The following is an 18,144-nucleotide window of genomic DNA, read 5'->3' as shown; positions in this document are numbered from 1 at the left end:
AAGCACCAAGGGCAATTCTAAGGATATAATTGTGTATGTGTTTAAGAGGTTTTAACATTGTTTTGGTTAAGAATGAGGAGGTCTCAAATAAGGGATTTTTAAATCATACTGAACGTGAAGTAATACAAGTTAGAGTAATGAGATTGATGTGTTTTTTCCTGGTACGTTTTTAGTCGAACCACATACCCAGTAATTTTAACTATTGTTTGAATATAATTTTTTTATTGAAGAGGAAGAGATCGAGTATAGTTTCTAATGTTTTCTTGGAAAATATTATTCCTATTTTAGACTGAGAATTCGAACAATATTTAAGGGCCATATTTCTAATTTTTTAAGGGATGTGTGCATAATTGAGGACATAGGTATGTTTGTTCCTTTGATAAAGACTATTATCCTCCATGAATACTACCATGAATATTATAAAAACAGATTTTTATATTTTTTTGAAAAGTTCTTTGTTTTAAAAAGTTATGGATGTAAGATAAAAAAAGTATGGCCCCTGATATTCTAAGGGTAAAGGGGCTTTTCTAAAATATTATATCTAAAACAAGTATTTAATGCTCATTTTAGGTCAAAAGGTATAGCAATGCACCGGTAATCGTTTAATTACAAATAGACTAAGAACCGCTATAGGTGAAAATTCTTAATCATTTTAGGCACGACGGGACCCTATAACTTAAATAGTAGAACATAAAAGAAAACGTTTGAGCACTGTGCCGTCACTTTTCAGTGGCACATGCGTCTACAGTGGCGCATCAAACTTTCCACTTATGGACGGGATACATAAATTAAAAAATACCCTCCCTCATTACCAGAATTTAATTTTTTTCATTTTTTTTAAGTTTTATGTGATTAAGACATAAGATTCGTCGTAATTTTAACCCACCACCCCCTTCTCCCTGTCCCCACCATCAAAAACTTTATTTTTCGATTTTATTTTTTTTGGGGGATGCAATCAATTTTAAAATTTCAAAAAATTTACACGCATAGTTAAGGCTTTTATAAAACACTTCTATTTTTTATAGACCTGTAGGTTGAATGTACATAACCTCAAAAAATTTTAATTTTTTTTTTTGAAAAAAAGTATATAACTTTTTTTTGGGGATAGCTGCAGATCTAATTTTTTCTCAGTCTTGTGTATTTTATCAAACGCTATATTTTTAATTTTTTTCAGATTTTTCTGTAACGTTAGTCACTTTCAAAAATCCATAAAACTGTTTTTCAAGGGGGTTTGGGGTGTTTGAACGTGTTTTTCTGATTTTTAAATATTCTTAATTACTCAGTTACTTCAAGTTACATATAGCTTATAAAAACAAAATTGATTTGATATATTATGAAGTCTATAAAATAGGGAAAATTCCCCAAAACCCCCCAAAAAACAGCTTTTCGGATTTTTGAAGGTGGGGAGACTTACGGAAAAATCTGAAAAAAATTAAAAATATAGTGTTTGATAAAACACACAAGATTAAGAAAAAATTAGACCTGCAGCTATTCCTCAAAAAAAGTTATACGCTTTTTTGAAAAAAAACTTCTTTTAATTTTTTGAGGTTATGTACACTCTGTCTATGGGTCTATAAAAAATAGGCATGTTTTATAAAAGCCTCAACTATGCGTGTGAATTTTTTGAAATTTTAAAATTGATTGTATCCCACCAAAAAAAATAAAAACGAAAAATGAAGTTTTTGATGGTGGGGGCAGGGGAAGGGGGTGGTGGGTTAAAATCACGATGAATCCTATGTGTTAATCACATAGAACTTAAAAAAATAAAAAAAATAAATTCTGTTAGTAAGTTCTGTTAACTTTTAATTTATTTATCCCGTCCATAAGTGGAAAGTTTGATGCGCCACTGTCGACGCATGTGCCACTGAAAAGTGACGGCACAGTGTTCAAACGTTTTCTTTTAGGTTCTACTATTTAAGTTATAGGGTCCCATCGTGCCTAAAATGATTAAGAAATTTCACCTATAGCGGCTCTTAGTATAAAACGCCTTATGAGTTTATCTCTCTAAGGCCCGGTCTTTCAGTGAGCGGTTAAAATTTTGGTTAGCTAACCTAGTTTAAATTTTAACCAATATTTTAACCCTCATAGCGTTTTTCAGTGCTTTAAACTATGTTAAGCAAATCTCGATTAGCTAACCAGTTTTTTTCTTCTGTTGGCAGCAGTACCTGTACGTGCGCATGTGCAATTCAAGAAGTAATGATCAATTTGACAGAAAAATAAATAAAAATCAATTTCATAACCAAATTAAAAAAATGATTAATGCAATGCAATATCAAGTTCGGAATCTTTGTTTAGTTCATAACGTCTACCTCGGTTTCATAACAGAAGAGAATTAGAATTACTGGGACGATTTAGACTTTTTCCGATTTTGTTTGTCAAAGACCACGGTCTTATCACTATTTGAACAGATTGACCAGGAAATAAGAAGTCAGACTGTTTGGTAAATAATTAAGTATTTTGCTGTATAGACACATATAAAATAATCTTTTTAAAATATTACTGGGAATCATGCATTAATTCCTGTTCACTAAGTGTAAACATAGGTGCCTGTTACAGTTATATTTAAATAGATTTCCTTATAATTCCTTCCTATATAATAACGACAATAATTTATAATTTGAATAATAATAATTTCCTTATAATAATAAGGAGGTATTAGGATACTTCCCGCGATGAAAGAAATTATCATAACCCAACTAATCCCTTCTGTCACAGGCAGGTACTCAAAAAAATAAACATGATGCAGTCCAGTCCAACATTGTTTGATTTGCTTGTCTAGATAATTGCTAAGAAGAAATGCATTCAATGTGCGTCCCCGTTTAGGATTTTGTCCTCTTCAGGGTTTGTCGTGAATGTATTGTGTGGCAGTAAAAGCAAACAGTCCGAAAAACACACTGGGGCAAGTGTCGTATCCTGGTGTTTTTCCTTGGTTATGCCGGACAGTGGTGTTCAGAAGGCTAAAAGTCAACAGAGAAGAAAGTTTTGATGGATTGTTGTTGGTTCCATAGACATTTACGTGTACTGTCCGTGCTTTGCTCTCGACCAGTCTCCCTAGAAACCATTGTAATACAACGACAGGCGAACCTGCGTCCCTCGTGGGCGGTCAGGAGGTGGCTTTTGAGCGTAGCGTGGACATTGAGCGTTCGAGTGGAGAAAATAGTTGCGGCTATTTTCTTGGGACGAACAGGTATAATTGTGCAATGAAGTTGGAAAACCGCAAAAAACCAACTTCTCCCTGTTCGGGGTAGGGAAGAGGATATGTTATAGGTGGGTACGGAAGGCTAACGGAGTAGCCTCAAGGATGTTTTCGTACTCTGCCGGGAGTTCGTCAATGCATGTTTGCATTAGAGCAGACGGTAAATGAATCTTTTTGTGTTTGGGCGTTCGGCAGAGTACGTGGCCGGAAGATGAACAGGAACATTTGGGAGATTCTTGTGTGTCGGAGGGGGGGCCGTTGATTACTTTGATTGTGAAGTTCCTAAAACATGATGCATTCACTGCACCAATGCGCAAGCGTAACCGCAAAATTCGGAGTTAAACCATCTAACGAGGATCGGTTAAAATCGTGGTTAACTTAAACAAGTTTAAGCTCTAACCTAGTACTGAAAAACTGATTAAACATGAATATTTCGGTGACCAAAAATAAATAGGTTAACCCACCACTGAAAAACCGGCCCTAAGTAAGGGATGTTGTCACCCGTGTTGAGCTGCCAAAAATTAAAAAACAAAAAGCGCTGATTTATGAGCTATTTATGAGCTTTCATATTCTGCAAATTAAAAATTTTGAGCTCGTTACACTGGCAGGAATTTAATATTTTAGTGGGGCTGAGTCAGCTGACTCAGGCTGATTCAGCTGATGAAAAATCGCATTAAAGCATGCATTTTTTTACGAAAATTAAAATATTTGATTTTTAATAACTCAAAAAGTATTGATTTATTTTAATAACTTTATATAACAAATTTTGCTTATAATTTGTCCCTCTATCGATTTGTGGAGCTATTTGTAATAAAGTAATTTTCACCCCCGAGAAGGGATGATATCTACCCCAGGCCATAAGCGCAAGTTGGCACCATGTTACCTTTGTTTCTTGAGGTATCCTCTATCCACTCAAAAAATTTCGAGAAAATGAATGGAGGTTCACCGAAATCGAAGGTCATAGCTGTCATGGCATAATTTTACCTTCAGTGACTGTACTATAGAAAGGAAATTGCAATTCAATAATTGCGAGCGTATTTTGCGAGCTCATGAATTATTAAACTATATCTAATCGCCAAATAATTAATGTAATTTATTTTAAGTACAACTCTCTCTTAAGCCGGGAAGATAGGGTGGTTTTCTTGCGAAGGGGTTGTAGCTCAATAATCGAAATGCGCGTGATTTAAGAGTTTATTCTTAGAATATATAAGCTATACGAATTTTATCCGCGATACGATATATTTCAATTTTTCTCAGCATGTTTCGCCTAAGTTAAATCAATTAAAGGGTTGTTTGGGGGTATAGGAGATGAGCTCAAAAATCTAAACTATATCACTTCAAGAGTTCGTAAATAGCTCGTAATTCTGCCGCAAAGATCTATTCAATGTCCCTATTTTTAAGTAGTGGGGGAGCTGACACAGCGCTCCCACTAAAATATTAAATTCCTGACCAGTCTAACGAGTTCAAAATTTTTAATTTGCGGAATATGAAAGCTCATAAATAGCTCATAAATCAGCGCTATTTGTTTTTTAATTTTTGCAAGTGGGGGGGGGCAGCTCAACACGGGTGATATTGTCGATGGCAGAACGGTTTTTTAAAAAAGTTATTTTGTTTCGTTATCAAACATTTGATTTTTCTTAAGTCCACAATAACCTAGAGTTTATTATTTTTACCAATAGTTTTCCCGTAGTACATAATAGAGCAAAGTTTATTGCTGTACTAGAGTTTTTGTTATTTATTATGTATATTTGAGACTTGTCTAATTTAATCCAAACCTTGTTGTTCTTCTGTCAGTGTTACAATTTCATTTACTTAGTTTATTTGTTATCACTTTCAGAAATATCATTCTTAGAAATTTTATTCAGTTTGTATACAAAAAGGCTTGTTTTATCCTCGATTCTTCTTCTTAAAGTGCCCTATCAAGTCCTCTTGACGTCGTCGATTAACATGGCGAAACTATATCTGTCTCGAGCTATTCTAAATAGTTGTTCTATTTTCTTTATTCCTGTCCACTCCCTGATATTCTTCAACCAAGAGACCTGCCTTCTACCAATTCCTCTGCGTCCTTCGATTTTACCCATCATAATAAGTTGTAAAAAACTTAACTGGGAAGAACGAGGCCTGAATATTGACGGTAGAAGATTAACAAATTTGAAATTCGCAGACGACATAGTTTTATTCTCTGACAACCTCAAGGAGATATGTACAATGCTACATGAACTTCAGTTAGTGTGTGCCAGTGTAGGTCTTACAATAAACATCTCCAAAACAAAATTCATGTCAAAATTACTACCTAGCGGAAATATCAGTATTGGAGACAACGAAGTAGAGCTAGTGGAAAAGTACCTTGGACACGAAATAAAGATCACAAGAGACAACCAAACATGCGAACTACGAAAAAGAATAAAACTAGCATGGGCAGCCTATGGAAAACTCAAAGACGTCTTTAAAGCGATATACCAATTTCTTTAAAACGTAAAACATTTGACCAATGTGTCAGTGGCGGCTTTTGGGGGTAGGCAGGATAGGCCGGGCCTACCCAATAATTTTAACAGCTTTAAAACTGAAAAACATATATTCAAAAATTATGTTAATGCATGTAAATAACTTTTAAATGTACTAAATCACTCAATACATTAGCTTCCGTTAAAACAACTATGTTATATATTATCACAGAAAGCATTGAATCGTATCCAGGCATTTTAAATATCATTAATAGGCCCGTTCGGAGCCGGCCGACCCCGCTCACATAAGATCTCCGTACAAAAAGCGTTTGAAGTTAAGTCGCTTGCCGGACAACTGGACAACGATTTATATTAGCTTTGATCGCGCAGTACGTCCTGGGTATACCCAGAGGGAGAGCGCCTGCGCATTACAAAATTGGGCGTTCGCGGAGTCCAAATCTTTCCCTCTGAACACCCTCCGGATTTTTAATTCGGTATTCGCGCAGTACAGAAAAAAGATCCTGAATATGCCCGGGGTACGCTCTCGACGTTCGAGGATTTTGTTTCGGATTTTAAGTTCGCACAGGCGCACAAAATATTTGGGAAGAATTTCTTGACATTCTGTTCTTACTCCTTCCAATTCTTAACCTAAAATATTGTTTTGTTAAACAACTTGTAGATGTAGATTCTGGTTTTAAAGTTTTGAAATTATGTAAAGTGTTGTGTCATTTAAATATTCTTCAAACAAATTTTAATATTTTTTATATTAAAGCTTTTTTAGTTGTTTTTGTCAATGTTTTCCATTTCGTATGTTTATAAATAAGTAGGTACCTTTTCAAGTATTATTTTCATTCGATATTCGATAATTATCTATTACGGTAGTATGTATTACAATAAATTGTAGTCTGTTTTTACTTAATTTCTTCTATCTAAATGAACTTATAAGTACCTACATATTCTTGTGGTTTATTTTTCAGTTTAATTTATGAGTTAAATTAGTCTCTTATTGAATATAATGAAACATAAACAATACATCAAACTTATTCTGAAACTATTTCTTGTGTCTTGTTATATTTCATTATTTTTGTGGTGTAATAAACCACAACACAATGCCACAACCCATTAAATTCAATACATAGATATCAAAATTGGAAATGATTGTTTTACTAAATTATTCCTTCCTTCAGATAATGTTCAACCCTCATGAAGTTAAAGGTAATTTTTATATCTACATATCAACAATCTTTCTACAAAAATGTAAGCTGGATTTCAGAGTGGAAATAACCACATTATATTGTGAAAATAATAAAGAAAGACTCTAATCAAATTTCTACCTTCTAAGAAAGGCATTGAATTATTGAATAGAAAGTTAATCCTTTGCCTGTTGCCTTTATTCTCTTTTCTTTTTCTCTTTGTTGACATACAAATTTGTTGCATTTGCATTTTTTTTGACATTTATTTCGAAATAAGAAAGAGACAACAAAAAGCTTCCTTCTCTAACCTTAATGTATGCAACCCGTCATTACATTGCGAATCCGAAAATTGTTCGCGGAGCGAAAAATCCTGAGCATGTCCAGGATAAGTTTACGTTGACGCCTGCGCATTGGAAACTAATCCCGAACTTACTCTGGGTATGCTCGATTTGTACTGCGCGAACACTACTATTGTCGTGTTATGCCTGCTGTTTAGGCACCAGACGATCGGGCCTTCGCCGACCATCGTTGCCACTTGTAACGTAATTATCGAATTGTAATATAAATTTTCTTTTAAATTATGATAAAAAAATATGTAACTGTAACATAATCTAAAACTATTGTAACATATTTTTAAACAAACGGAATTTATTTCTGGAATTGGGCGATAATAAAAGATTCACACAGAATATGGCGCTAAATTTCCACAAAAAGCTTTGGACTCGTTGATGGATACATATATGAACTACTTTTTAATAAATCCTTATTAAAAACTGAACTGAAAATGATTTTTTCTGCTATTCATCGTGAAACTTTTCACGATAAGAGTTTGTTAGAACTAATTAAAAGTATGTTTGACAACGAAACCAATGAAATTCTTCCTGAAAGCTACAAGTTATTTTGTTTACTTTAAAGCGAACTTTTTGTTTACTTTTATTCACTTTAAAGCGAATAAAGTCATCTCTTCTCGGTGTCTCTTCAAAATACAATGACGCAAAATCGGCTTTCATCACTGTCTACTGATTATAGAAAGAGAGATACAACAGGGGTAAACAAGAGCAATATAAGCAACAGAGAGAAAAAAAAAAGAACAGAAAAAGAGCAGCTGTGCGCGCAAGAGAACGGTCTGGAAAGACGTGCCACGCGCGTAAGCCGAGAGCCGAGAGTGGGTTTAGTTGGTAGGCATTGTAATTGTAACAAGGATTCATCCAGGGGCAAGGCCCCCAGTGGGGGAACGGGGAACTGCGTTCGGATGTACTCCGTTTACTCTGAATCTAACACACGCCAGGTACGATTCATCTGGTACGGTCTTTAGAAGATTCCCACTCTCACGCAAAAAAAAAATATGTATTACACACACTGGCGGCTATTTTTTGGGGGGTCATGGATCTTGAGGGTGATTACTTTTCTCTGATGCAAGGTCACTTTTAGTCTTACCACCAATAGGATAAGTGGGTTTTCAAATATTTGGGGGGGTGACCCCTCCCTCTGGATCTGCCACTGATTACACATAGCTATATGTAATTTGCTGGCTTGGCCTACCCAAAATTTTACCCCACCAGCCGCCACTGCAATGTGTGTTGCCTGTGATGACTTATGGTGCCGAAACTTTGACATTGACAGCTACAACTTCTAAAATGCTGCAAATGGCTCAGAGGAAAATGGAAAGGTCAATGCTGAGTATATCGCTTCGTGACCGAGTTAGAAATGAAGACTTAAGACGAAGAACAGGAGTTACCGATGTAATTTCCCGAATTGCGACCCTGGAATGGAACTGGGCCGGACAGGTCGCCCGAATCAGTGATTGGAGGTGGACGAAGAGATTACTTGAGTGGAGGCCGAGATTATACAAAAGAAGTAGAGGAAGACCACCTACTCGTGGGACTGATGATCTCAAGAAAATGTCAAGAAATTGGATGCAAAGTGCTCAAAATATAGTACAATGGACAAAAATGAGGGAGGCCTATGTCTAGCAGTGGACGCAAAGGGCTGGATGATAATTAAGTCTGGAGTAAGGGCTGGATAAATAAGTTCATGAAAATTATATCGGTCTCTTATTTAAGTGTTCTTGTAATATTGACGCAATATGATTAACGTTCTTGCCTTTGATGTAAAGAATCATATCATCAGCATATACTTTTATTTGGCCTAATAGTCCATTCTTTCACGGTTTTTACTCTAAATTTTAAAGAACCGCTTGGATTGACATGAAATTTGGGATGCGTATAGCTTACATGTCAAAGAAAAAAAGTGATATTGTGCCGATGTGTGCTTTTGCCCTGGGGGTGACTTTATGTCCAAAATAAGTCCGGAAATGGGTAAACTGGCTAATTTTAAGTAACTTTTGTTCTATAGAGCTTTTTCGCCAAGTCAACACTTTTCGAGTTTTTGCGAGTGAATATGTTCATTTTTCAACAAAATAACCACATTTTTAGACGATTTTTCGCAAATAACTCAAAAAGTAAGTATTTTGTCAAAAAAAATGTTCTTAGCAAAAATATAGCTTATAAAAAAGTAAAAAAAATGGTGTACGCGTTAGGTCTCTAGATCTCGTAGAACCAGAGTTATAGCCAATGAAAAATAGATTCATATTCATCAAATTTCAAATAGAATATTTCGACGTGAAATATTAAAAAAATTAGGCACTTTTTGGGGAAAACCCATTATAACTTTTTTGAAGTGTTTAAAAAAGCTTTATTTCTGTTTTTACAAAAATTTTCTAGCATTAAATTTAAGCAAGTTACGCTCAAAATATAGTTGGTCCCTTTTGTTTTTGCAAAAAAAAAATCGGGAAGACCAACCCCTAATTAGCAACTTAAATGAAATTAATCGTTACCGCTCCACAAATTATTTTACTTATGTTGTGTTTATATGATCTGTAAGTTTCATCGATTCAATGTACTCATCGAAAAAATTTGGTTTCAAAATAAAAATTTTAAAAATTTAAATTTTGAAAAATATGCTTTTTTTCAAAATAACTTAAAAATTGTTAGAGATACCAAAAATCTCGAAAAACAAAAAAGTCAGATTTGCTTTTCTGAATATCATGTATTTTTTTGTTTTTCTGTTAGACAAAAATTGATTAAGATTTCGTGTTTCTAAATTTGCATACATTCGTGATCAGTGACCCGTTCAACCCATTTTAACTACAGCCCTTTCAATAATAAGGACTTTGAACCGATGAAACTTACAGATCATATAAACAATATATAGGTCGACTAAACACGACTCAAGAAACTTGTGAAGTCGTAACGATTAAGTTCATTTAAGATACTAATTAGGGGGTTATTTTCTCGATTTTTTTACCAAAACCAAAAGGGACTAACTTTATTTTGAGAGTAACTTGTTTAATTTTGATGCTAGAAATTTTTTTTTATAAAACAAAAATGAAGATTTTTTTAAACACTTTAAATAAGTTGTAATGAGTTTTTATATAATAATTTAATAATTTAATAATTTCATTTTTGGTTATTTCACGTTAAAGTATTCCATTTGGAATTTGACGAATATGAACCTATTTTTCATTAGCTATATCTCTGCTTCTACTAGGTGTAGAGACGTGATGTATACACCATTTTTTTAAATTTTTTACAGGCTATATTTTTGCTAAGAATGTTTTTTCGACAAAATACTTACTATTTGAGTTATTTGCGAAAAACCGTCTAAAAGCGTGGTTATTTTGTTGAAAAAATGAACATATTCACTGCCAAATATCTCGAAAAGTATTGACTTAGTGAAAAAACTCTATAGAACAAAAGTTACTTAAAATTAGCCAGTTTATCCATTTCCTGACTTTCTTTGGACGAATATTTTTTCACCCCCAAGAGGGGGTGAAATCCACCCCCAGGGTAAAAGCACATATCGGCACGATATCACTTTTTTTCTTTGACTTGTTAGCTATGTGTATGCCAAATTTCATGTCAATCCAAGCGGTTCTTTAAAATTTAGAGGTTTTGCAATATTTTACCGTTAAAGAACGGACTATAACGGGTTTCGCAATGAGTTTTATTATATCGTTTATTGCTAATAAAAATAGATTAAGATTAATAATCGATCCTTGTGGGTTTTTATTTTTAACTTTTTGCGTTTTATTTTGATTGATAAATACGAGGAATATAAAAAAGACACAAAAGATAACCACATGGCAAGATTATGAAACCGTAATAACAGACTAAAACTAAAGGAGTATTTATAGAACAGATAATAAAAAGCTGATGTTTCTAAAAAATTGTTGAACACATAAGTATGTAATTTATTATGCTTGTTCTTGTTATGAATTAAAGTTACAAAAATGAGACACGCTAACGCCATAGTGTTCTTTCCTAATACATATAACAACAAATCCAAATTTCACGAGATCGAAAACATGGTGACTGTTCGTTATCAAAATCAAACGTGGGGTCTGACAGGGATGTAGGTATATTATCACCACCACTATTCAAAATATACTCTGAGGAACTCTTTCAAGAAGCAGTAGATAGATTATGTTGAAGCCCAGGGGCGTCATTTGACAGGGTCAAATGCAGGGGCAAATGCTGAAATTTGGGGACTGCAGGGCAAATGCAGGGGACTGACATTTACAAAAAATACATCAATTTTCATCATTACGTCATATATTATAATGTATTGTATACAGTCTATTTCATGTTTAAAAATTATCTAGACGTACTACCTTCCTGTTTTACGAATGGAATAAAAATGTAAACCTACAACACTGACTCTTCGCATACAATTTTGTAATACGTAAGGCATTTTGTATGTCAGGGAAGTATCTCGCTTGGATAATTATTTTTTTAAATAAAATAGACGAGCAGCCTTATTTTCGTATATTGACAAATTTAACTTTATTTCAAAAACCTTAACAGTTTGAGCGATACATTATTAGCAAAAAATGTTGCAAATGGTGTCCCCTATTATCCCTTAAAAAATTTCCATCGACCTACCAAACACCCTGTATATAATGCTTGCCCCCCTAATCAAAATTTTAAATGACGCTCCTGTTGAAGCCGGAATTAGAATTAACGGAGAATGTATTAATAACATAAGATACGCAGACGATACGGTGGTATTCGCTGACAGTTCTGAAGCCCTCCAGGGGTTAATAAATAGAATCATAGAAGTAAGACAGAGATATGGACTTTCACTAAAAATTAAAAAACAAAATGTACGATGATCTCTAAGAAGGAACAGCACTTTGGAAGGATCAGTCTGAGCGGTCAACAAATAGAAAAGTTTAAAACATAGGTACACCTATCTTGGTACGAACGTCAATATCATCGAATCCTGGAGATATCTGATACCGACCATGTTACTAATCATGGTGTTTTATTAAGGATACAAAAAGAAAACGAGCTATTAACCACATAGTCCTGGATCCCGCGTACCAAATAAAAGAATCAGGTCATCAGAATATAGTCTTTTGCCTGTACAGGTTTCGCAATGATTTTTATTATATCGTTTATTGATATTAAAAATAGATTATGACTGATAATCGATCCTGGTAGGTCTTCCTTGTTAACTTTTTACGTTTTATTTCGATTGATAAATACGAGGAAAATAAAAAAGATACCGAACTGAACTGATCACAGTATTTTATCCCCGTTTAGGCTTAAGCCTCTTCATGCTCTTAATGGAAACTCCCTTTCAGGAGTGTAAAGGCGATATTGAGTAGGTCAGAAGTCTGGACATTAAAATAATAAGTGGAGAAGCAAAACTGCTAGTGAAGCGACGGCTTTAGAAGGTGGTGTTGTTGTTGTTTTAGCGCAGAAGCTATGGAGGTTAAAGGAGAAGAAATTTTGTCATGAACTAACACCGACGGATAACTCCAGTGCTTCCTGAGCCACTTTCTGAGGATTTTACGCTCACAACCAAGGATGTTGTTATTATGTCTGTGGTTAAATGATGCATAGAGACAAGCTCTGTGGTCGATAATGGGCCGCATGTATGTTTTGTAGGTGAATAGGAGTCTTGCTTGATGTGCCTCCAAACCTTCAAGATAGCGCTCCAAGGAGTTTAGCTCTATTCCTTACCTTATTTAAGGTGTTTTAGATATCAATGTTCCAGTTGAGTGCCCTGTTAAAATGGACTCCCAAATAGACCAAAACGGTATTCAAAAGCTTCACCCTAGAGGGTTTTCCTAGCCCGTTCGCTACCTGTACTATTAGGATATTTAAGACAAGCATTTAAGTTTTGATTGGATTGAGGGTGACTCCCCATTTATTGCACCATGTAACAATTTTATTTAATTGTGTTTGGGCCCTATTGAAGACAGAAGGATGTCTCAGCGTACCGTATGCAGTGCCTGCAGTGAGCAGAAAAAAGTCACAAAAGATAACCACTTGGCAAGATTATACAACCGTAATAAATAACAAACTAGAAGGGTATTTATAGAGCAGATAATAAAAAGATGAGGTTTCTAAAAAATTTTTGAACACATTGTTGAACACAAGTATGTAATTTTTAATTTATTATGCTTGTTATGAATTAAAATTTCAAAAATGAGACACGCTAACGCGATAGTGTTCTTTCCTAATAATGTAACAACAAATTCAAATTTCACGAGATCGAAAACGTGCTAACGCTTCGTTATCAAAATCATTAGTTTCAAAATTAAAATATTCTGAATAATAACGTAACATCCTCCCATTTGACATCTATGGAGGTCAGCGGGGTTGACAAATTGGCGGAAGATAAGGCGGGTGTAAAGGGGGCAATCGGGACAGACAGACATTAAATTATGGCGCAATTTAGTGTAGCCATCATGTGGTGCAATTATTTGTAATTCGGTTTAATATTAAAAAATATTCAGATAAACTATACTTATGACTTAAATCTGTGTTTTATATCGGATCGGACCGTTAAACATATTTGTTTTTGAAAAAAACTGATATAGTCCTGTCGCCAGGGGGGGTACAACGGCCTCGTTAATTCAGATGGACTTACCCAAATTTTTTTTATGTATTTTGACCCGTAGAACACGAATTTTTTGGGTAACAGTTGATCCGGATGTCGATAAGATTGTTATAGACCAAGAACTTGAGGAATCAAATAACAGCGATTTTTGGCAAAACAAAACAATATTTTGTATTTTTTGGGTCATTTTAAGCAAAAAATATTTCTACAAGTTTTTTAGTAGGATGCACAGTTTTCGAGATAAACGCGGTTGAACTTTCAAAAAATCGAAAAACTGCAATTTTTAAACCCGAATAACTTTTGATTAAAAAATAAAATAGCAATTCTGCTTAGCGCCTTTGAAAGTTCAAGTCAAATTATGTCGGTTTTGATTATTTGCATTGCTAAAAATTTATTGTGTTATTGCTAAACAAAGCTACAAACAACTAGTGCGTGAGTGATGTTTCTATGATTTCTCATTTAAAATCGAACGAGTAGGTAGAATAGGTACTAGTGCAATCAAGACTATTTCTACGTTACATGCGTTAAAACGCATGTAAAAGCACGGGAAACCCTACGTGTTTATAGCTTTGTTAAACAATAAAAAAATAAATTTTTACCAATGCAAATAATCAAAACCGATATAATTTGACTTAAACTTTCAAATGCGGTAAGCAGACTTGCTATTTTATTTTTTTATCAAAAGTTATTCGGGTTCAAAAATTGCAATTTTTCGATTTTTTTAAAGTTCAACCGCGTTTATCTCGAAAACTGTGCATCCTACGAAAAAACTTGTAGAAATATTTTTTACTTAAAATGGCCCAAAAAATACAAAATATTGTTTTGTTTTGGCAAAAATCGCTGTTATTTGATTCCTCAAGTTCTTGGTCTATAACAATCTTATCGACATCCGGATCAACTGTTACCCAAAAAATTCGTGTTCTACGGGTCAAAATACATAAAAAAAACTTGAGTAAGTCCATCTGAATTAACGAGGCCGTTGTACCCCCCCTGGCGACAGGACTAATATGTTTTGTACACACTAACAGATGAATGAATGGGAAAAGAAAAGTATTTTAAAAGGGTGTAAAATAAATAGAGGAGCGAGACAGGATGACACAATATCCCCGAAACTTTTCAATTAGGCTTTGGAAGATTTTATAGGATAATGGTTATTTTAAGGAATTGTGATTTTAACATTCTAGTGATGTGATCGTTCCATTCTTTTTTTTTTCTATTTAGTGTCAACTTCTTTATATACTGTACATTAAATTTTGTTCTGATAGGAGATACTAAATTCATAGATGACCTATGTAGTAGAATTCCTAAAATCGATAAACTTTTTTATTAAAATTTAATACAATACATAAATAATTAATTAAAATATATTTATATTGTAACACATTATCTATAATTGATATTTTGTATGTTGGTTACGTATGTTGTATTTTTTATTACTTTTTGTATCGTGTTATGCTAATAGTCCTTAGTGCTTGAAGCAAAATAAAAAAGAAGAATTTCAAAATTTTCATACATTTTCATTATTTGGAGTAACTTTTGGTGCAACAAGAGTGCAACTAAGAAGTCTTAAAAATAATGGATAAAAATAATGAGAATGCTGAAAGTCGAATTAAGATGTTGGGGCAGAAAATATATACAGAGCCACAAAATACTACAAAAACACTATATCTTGACACTTAATAAAGATTGGAATCTATAATAGGATAGATAGGAGTAAAGAATATACGCAGATAAAGAGAAATTTTCTGTAGCAAAGAAACAGTAAACCATATCTTTACTTGCATGACTCTGAAGCATTAGATCGCAGGCGACAAAGACTTTTTGGAGACTACCAAGTGACTTCAAGAATATATTTATGTTCTTTCCACAGGAAAATATCTTAAAAACCACATTTCTATTTTGTGATACTTTTTTTATTGCTTTTCTCTCATCAACGTGTAAGCTGGAGCTTAATTTCTCTAGTAACAAATATTAAATAGGTATACATATTTAAAACAGATTATTCGCGGTGTGCAAGTACTTGGAGGGGATACGAGAAACGATCGTGCGCGAATAGTGGAGAAATCTTGCAACTTTCTTAAATAATTCATATTGTCAATTGAAATTGTCAAATTGACGTATATTTCATACCTACTGTCATTGAAGAAGAAAAATTATATATTGGTCCACAATATTGATATGATATGCAATTATTATATAAGGGCAAATTTAATTAATTGTATTTTGCTTGCAGTACTGCATTTTAATAACTAATTTTATTTACTACATACAATTGTTTACGTTTTAATAACATAACCTGAATCTTATTTTTTCTTCTTATTATTTTTTTAGACTATGGTCTTGACAATTATCCAGTAACCGGGACTAATATAATTGGCCAATATAATTAAAAGTGCGAATAAAGTTGCAGAGCAGGGCCCCCGTAAGGGGTACTGGCGCCTGTGTGCAAAAAAGGATTTTGGCGGCCCTTAAGGCATTTTGGATCATGTTTTTTATTTATTTTTTGAAGAGAGGTAGGTGCTTGAAATAAACCAGAAAACTGAACTTTAGAATGTGAGTTTCACCCTCGGGGGTGAAAAACATACGTTCAAAAAAGTCCGGAATTGGATATAATGACTAATTTTAAGATTATTCTCTGTAAATACTTTTCAATAGTTTTCGTTAGTTTAGTTTTCAATAGTTATTTGCGAGTAAATGTATGTTCAAGTTTTTAGACGGATTTTCGCAAATAACTCAAAAAGTATTTTGTCAAAAAAATATAGCTTATAAAAAAGTGAAAAAAATGGTGTAAGTACCTAGGTATATAATATATGAAGTCTGCAGACCCAGTAGAAGCAGAGTTATAGCTGATGAAAAGGAGGTTCTTATTCGTCAAATTACAAATCAAATATTTCAACGTAAAATAACCAAAAAATCAAGCACTTATCAGGGAAAACTCATTACAACTTTTTTAAAGTGTTTAAAAGAAGCTTTAACATCAAAAGTAAGTAAGTTAAAAATAATGTTGGTCCCTTTTTTTGGTAAAAAAATCATGAAAACCACCCTCTAATTAGCATTCCAAATGAAATTAATCGTTACCGCTTCACCACAAGTTACTTTACTTATGTATTGTTTATATGATCTGAAGTTTCATCAGTTCAAAGAGCTTATTTTTGAAAAAGCTGCATTTAAAAGGACAAAAGGGCTGAACGAGTCACTAAGCATGAGTGTATGCAAAATTTGAACAGCCATATCTTCCAATTTGTGTCTTACAAGAAAACAAAACATCCAAAATATTCAGAAAAGCAAAATCTACATTTTTGTACTGCTTGAGAAATTTTGGTATCACTAATTAATTTTATTATTATTAAGTTACTAGGGAAAAAAAAATTTTCAAAATTGAAAAAAAATTACTTTAAAACCAATTTTTTTCAAAAATGAGCACTTTAATCCGATGAAACTTATAGTTCATATAAATAAAGCTTTTCTTAAACATTTTAAAGAAGTTGTAATGAGTTTTCCCGGGGTTAAAAACAGGGTTTTTTGTTGAAAAATGAACATACTCGCAAATAACTCGAAAATAATAGACTTGAAAATCTCTATATAACAAAAGTTGCTTAGATTTAGTCAGTTTATCCAATTCCGGACTTATTTTGAACGAATGTTTTCTCAACCCCGAGAATACCCCCAGGTATTCTCGGGGGTATTCTCTCGGGCGTACTCCCCTGAGAATACCCCTTTTACCCCCAGAGTAAAAGCACACATCGGCACAGTAGGTATCGCTTCTTTTCTTGTTAGCTGTGTATGACAAATTGTATGTCAATCCAAGCGGTTCTTTAAAATTTACAACAAAAACCGTGAGTAAATGGACTATTATTAGTAGGCTAAAATATCAAAATGAAACAAACAGAATAAAAGCATAACAAAATAAATTAAAATGTCTGACTTCTGACATGTTCTGGCAAATGAGAATCGGCAGTAACTGGATGATATACTAATCAAATTTAGTGTGTGTTTAAACTGAATCCTATTTAATTTCTCAACTTTTATTTTAAAATTAATTTTTGTTTTTTGTTTCTTTGCTGTTTTTGCTTTGACCCCGGGTTTTCGCGCCCCTAAAGGATGGCGCCCGTGTGCATTGCACACTTTGCACATATGGTAGCGGGGGCCCTGTTGCAGAGCGTAGAAACCAGGTGTCGCTTATCCGAACTTGCACGGTCCCAATAATAGAGCGTAAATCTCTTACCAACGATATAGGTATAATTAAACAATCAGTTTTCGGTACAGAGCATCATTGCATGCTTTCCTGGAGAGAACAAAAGTTCGAAATGGTCCATAGAAAGATGGTAATGATCTCTGAATCGAAATTAAATATCAAATGCCTTTATCTACCTACGATTTTACTCACGTATTGAGTACC

At 33.6% G+C, this 18,144-nt stretch overlaps 2 protein-coding genes across 2 annotated transcripts in view; one reads left to right on the top strand and one right to left on the bottom strand.

The window, feature by feature from the left end:
- LOC126879271 (cyclin-A2-like) overlaps nt 1–18,144 on the bottom strand; it is a 132,600-nt gene that overhangs the window by 77,168 nt on the left and 37,288 nt on the right. The window lies entirely within an intron of this gene.
- The window catches only part of LOC126879269 (venom acid phosphatase Acph-1-like), a 55,972-nt gene that overhangs the window by 13,673 nt on the left and 24,155 nt on the right, over nt 1–18,144 (top strand). The gene's annotated exons all lie outside the window — the stretch shown is intronic.

Source organism: Diabrotica virgifera, chromosome 1, assembly GCF_917563875.1.
Source record: "Diabrotica virgifera virgifera chromosome 1, PGI_DIABVI_V3a".
NCBI classification, from domain to species: domain Eukaryota; kingdom Metazoa; phylum Arthropoda; class Insecta; order Coleoptera; family Chrysomelidae; genus Diabrotica; species Diabrotica virgifera.
The sequence above is the reverse complement of the archived record's forward strand: the minus strand, read 5'-3'. Positions and strand labels throughout refer to the sequence as shown.